The sequence below is a fragment of the Sinocyclocheilus anshuiensis genome, unplaced genomic scaffold, assembly GCF_001515605.1.
Source record: "Sinocyclocheilus anshuiensis isolate Anshui unplaced genomic scaffold, SAMN03320099.WGS_v1.1 scaffold673, whole genome shotgun sequence".
Taxonomy (NCBI): domain Eukaryota; kingdom Metazoa; phylum Chordata; class Actinopteri; order Cypriniformes; family Cyprinidae; genus Sinocyclocheilus; species Sinocyclocheilus anshuiensis.
The window spans coordinates 291,875-296,809 of record NW_015539862.1 but is presented as its reverse complement, the minus strand read 5'-3'; the positions used below and the strand labels follow the sequence as shown (position 1 = coordinate 296,809).

At 36.0% G+C, this 4,935-nt stretch overlaps 1 protein-coding gene across 4 annotated transcripts in view; it reads left to right on the top strand.

Annotated features, from left to right (window-relative positions):
- Window positions 1-1,003: 1,003 nt before the first annotated feature.
- The window catches only part of LOC107684930 (CMP-N-acetylneuraminate-beta-1,4-galactoside alpha-2,3-sialyltransferase-like), a 64,916-nt gene continuing 60,984 nt past the window's right edge, over window positions 1,004-4,935 (top strand). For 2 of the 4 annotated variants that reach the window (XM_016481315.1, XM_016481314.1), the window contains exon 1: window positions 1,005-1,264. The gene's annotated coding sequence lies outside the window, so the exon portion shown is untranslated. Of the gene's footprint in view, window positions 1,265-4,935 lie in introns of all 4 variants that reach the window. The other 2 variants (XM_016481316.1, XM_016481317.1) reach the window with 2 other exon arrangements.

Genomic DNA, 4,935 nt, shown 5'->3' with positions numbered 1-4,935 from the left:
ATAATATTTACATGAATGAAAGCATTTAAGTTCGGTACTGAACAGCATCATAATAACATGTGCTATCAAGCGTGATGGCGAGCATGCTAGGTCCTTTTACGTTGTCAGTTAGTAAGTCATGAAATTACCAAAAAGTACCAATAAGTTTGTAACTCGTACTTGGTGTGTTAGCTGGGATAGTAGGCGTAGGCGATGTCCCAAAACTGCGAATTTGTAACCCTTCTATAATGCCTCACAGCCTTCTTTGATCATATTTACCAAGGGTGCCAATAATTCTGACCACGACTGTGTATATATATATATATTTATATATATGGTTCAATTCAATACATACAAAGCTAACAAAAATACGTGACTGTTACGCAACTGCCACGTAATCTGATGACCAAACTTTCGTTGTGGCAACTATGTTTATAAAAAACTTAAATATTTGTACATGCATATTTTGCAATAAAAATAATAATTAAAAACGTCTCCACAACTTAACTTTGTGACGTTGTCGTAGTTGCGACCGGATCAGATAGTTGTGTGTTGGTAATCAGCTGGTACTTTTATTTTTAAATGCATTTTTCAATGGGCGGACGTACAGTAGCTAACCTAATTTATGTCTTCATTTGCCCAAATGTATTTTAAAAGAAGAGAATGAGGAATGAAGACTCATTCATTCTCTTCATTTATTTAAAACGCGTAAAAGTGAAATTCTGTATTTTGTAATGGCAAATTCTATCAAAAGTATCAACATTTACAATATTAACAGATAATATTTACATGAATGAAAGCATTTAAGTTCGGTACTGAACAGCATCATAATAACATGTGCTATCAAGCGTGATGGCGAGCATGCTAGGTCCTTTTACGTTGTCAGTTAGTAAGTCATGAAATGACCAAAAAGTACCAATAAGTTTGTAACTCGTACTTGGTGTGTTAGCTGGGATAGTAGGCGTAGGCGATTTCCCAAAACTGCGAATTTGTAACCCATCTATAATGCCGTCTAGGTAGTCGACTCGCTAGAATTTGAGACACAACCGTGCTGAGTACGTCTGTAGACCTCCCACTTAAAACGGTGGGGAGGGGGAGGGGGAGAGGGAGAGGGTGATTCCCAAATAAACCAACACGCAGCTTCACTCTCATTGCTTTGAGGAGGTGATAAAGTATCCTCGCATTTTTTTTTTAATCGAAAAGGGATGGACCATAACAACGGAGGAAAAGAAAAATGGGGTCGATAACATTCTAACCTGAGGGTTTTGACTACTGGTGGAGACAGGTAATGTGAAAGTATACCGATGGAAGGGGGAATTTATATGGACATTTATAGCGTTATACCGGACGTTTGCTTTACCACAGACCTACTGTGCAATCTGCGCGCGACAAACTAACTCGGCGATGTGTAAAACGTTGAATATATACATTTATGAGTGCTTTTAAAAGAGCGCCATATGTTGCGTGCTTGTGAATGAGTTTTAACCCGTCTGGACTGTATTTTGTGTGTGGCTGGCTAGCTGAATGAGCGCAAACAGGCTGCTTTGCTTTAGGCCCCTAAAACGTATTTAATCCATCGCGCGTCCTTCATATTTTCCATTATATGTCTTTTAGTTAGATTTTCTAACCGTGTTCTTCATCGACATTCGGGTTTATGTGGTCTAAATGTATCGATTATGTTGTGTTTATCTTGAGAGCTGACAAGTTGGTTTGTGTGTGAAGTAAAGGGGTAAACCGTTAGCCTGTCTGCGCTCTCAAGTCTGAGAAATGCAAACATACCGTATCGGGACATCACAGTTCCATTATCATACAGCAGTCTGAATACTTTTAGACAGATAAAACATTAGCTAAATGTGCTCTTCGTTTGTTGTTGTTGTTGTTGTTGCTGCTGCAAGTCACTTTCTGTCAGTTTTTAAAACGCCACTTTACGCTAAACGTATGGAGTGATTTTTTTTTTTAGATCCACTGTCCACACACAAAGTATACCGTTAAGCCAACATGTTTTGATTTAATTGTTTTGACGAAGTATCAAACTAAATGGTGTTTATACTTCTAACGCAGACCTTTTCACAAATTAATTTTGGTTTTAAATTATTCAATAATATATATACTCAACAAAATGAAGATAAAACGTATTGTGACATTTTTTGGTTATCAGATGTTATGGAACATGTTCATGTGATGAACTTCACCTATGGTTACTCTGCTGGGACACTTGTGTGAACTTGAGGGGAAAGGTGTATATTTATTATTTGCATGCTTTCTTTGTTTACTTGCATTTAGGTATCAAATGGGGAACACAATCTCTGTAGCAGTTTTGAATGATTGTTATACTCATGTGAGAATAACATGTATAGGATTTAATCGGTTTATCATGACAGACTTTGATCCACCTTGGTGCTGCATTTTTTTTGCCCCCACACAATAAATTGTTCCCATTCCCTTTGGTTGGTTGACATGAGTTAAATTTATTGTGGTTAAGGGAATAGTCATCATTCAAGCACCCTGTGTTATTGAAAACCTGTGTAATTTTCAATCATGTCATAAAGCGGGTGATTAGCAGGACCTGAAGCAGGTGACCAGAAGCACTCAAGTTCCAAAAATGAACCATAAGATTGTCTATTTTCCAAGTGTTCTGAAGTCATACAATAGTTTTGTGTGAATAATAGTTGTGAAGAAAAGTTATTTACTGAACATAATCCCACTGCTGTCCTATTTGAATGTGTACACAGATGTGAATTATAACTTGAGTCATGTGGACTACTTTTATGATGCATTTGAAAGCACCAGGTCACCATTCAATTTCAGTAGAAAGTAGTGTGAATGTTGTGCTAAACATCTAAAGCCATACAAGTTTGGAACAACATGAGGATGAATAAATGATGACAGAATGAATGAACTATTCTATTAGAAGTCTACTGTCAAACCCTAGCAGACAAAATACTTGCAGGCCCTCACTTTTCACAAACTCATTAGTCCAGACTGAGTTAGCTATTACTCTCTGACTGCAGATTTCGGACCCCATTCTTTAGGAAGAGGAAAAAACCATTAAACAAACAATTGTGTTTTTGCCTTGATGATGAATTGATTAATAACGGTTTTATGGTAGTTGTTGGTTACCTCACCATGTATATGATGAGTTGGTGAGTTGTCTTGCCTCTTTTCTTTTTCTTTCCTAACCAACACACCCTCGAGGGTCTTTCTGTGACGACATAACCAGAGGATGGCACAAATGTTTAATTTTGTTTATATTTTTTTCTGGTGGATGAAATACAAAAATGGAGAAGAAAGCCACATATTAAATGTCATGTATTTATATTTACAGAGTTAAAGATTTTAGTTCTTAACAAAAGTTTCTTTTAGTATCTTCATTTTTAAGGCCCTATTTGATTCATTTCCAGAGATATAGGGACTTCAGTGTGGCTCCTTAATGTAATTGTACACAAAACTGAAATTGTACTCAATGCAAATGTGGGTCACTTTGCACATACATATTTCTTTTTTTAAGAGTAATGTCTGGAAAAAAAACAAATAATGTTGAAACTAGAAATGTATTTTGTTTCCCTCTATCAAAACAATTGCATAGAACACACGACTGAGTGGCAAAAATATTAGGGATGTACAGATAAAAAATATTTCTGTGGCTCAGTGGTAGAGCATTGCGTTAGCAGCGCGAAAGGTCATGGGTTCAATTCGCAGGGAACACACATACTGGTAAAAAATGTATAGACTGAATGCACCGTAAGTCGCTTTGGATAAAAGCGTTTGCTAAATGCATAAATTATTATTATTATTATTATTATTATTATTATTATTATTATTATTATTATTATTATTATTATTATTATTATTATTATTATTATTATTATTATTATTATTATTATTATTATTAAATTAAGGAAGGATATATTTTCCAACTGATGCTGTAAACTATGCAGGGAACACTCTCATTTGGTACATTGAGACAACACCTTTCACAAACATCTATATCTACAAGGGTAAAAAAAAATGTATAGCCTGAATGCACTGTAAGTCGCTTTGGATAAAAGCGTTTGCTAAATGCATAAATTATTATTATTATTATTATTATTATTAAATTAAGGAAGGATATATTTTCCAACTGATGCTGTAAACTATGCAGGGAACACTCTCATTTGGTACATTGAGACAACACCTTTCACAAACATCTATATCTACAAGTTTATATATAGTGTATATAATAAGTTGCATTTGTAGGTGATATTATAGCACAATTCTTAACACCCCATCCCAGAACTCATTAATTTTCAAACCCTTGTTACAGCCATGCTTGTTCATCCTTAAAGGGGTCATATGACGTTGCTAAAAAGAACATTATGTTGTGTATTTGGTGTAATGCAATGCGTTTATGCGGTTTAAAGTAAAAAAAAAACGTTATTTTCCACATACTGTACATTATTGTTCCTCCTCTATGCCCCGCCTTTCTGAAACACGACGATTTTTACAAAGCTCATTGTTCTGAAAAGCACAGTGTGCTTTGATTGGCCAGCTATCCAGTGCGTTGTGATTGGCCGAATGCCTCAAGCGTGTGATGGAAATGTTATGCCCCTTAACATACTGTGATGCCATCTCCCAGCAGGACGAGACTCTGTCCAGCTGCTCTGCTCGTGCACATCCCATCATCCCATCATCGGTTCTCTTTTGTTGCATTCAGTGGGGACATAATTACTGATTATAATGACTTATACAGTCGTTTTACACGTTTTGTTGCGTATTGCGCTGCATGTCTGCATTTGTGATCGGAGAAACAACAAACAAGCCTACTCTACACTGCTCAAAACTCGCGTTTGAATCATAAGTGGCAAATTATTTAAATATAAAAAAACGTACTTACAGGCTGTGAGTTAGAAGCGCCAGACTGTCCTTGCAAAGTTGGAACTGCCCAACTTTATAGAAACAGCCTTTGTGCCACAGACA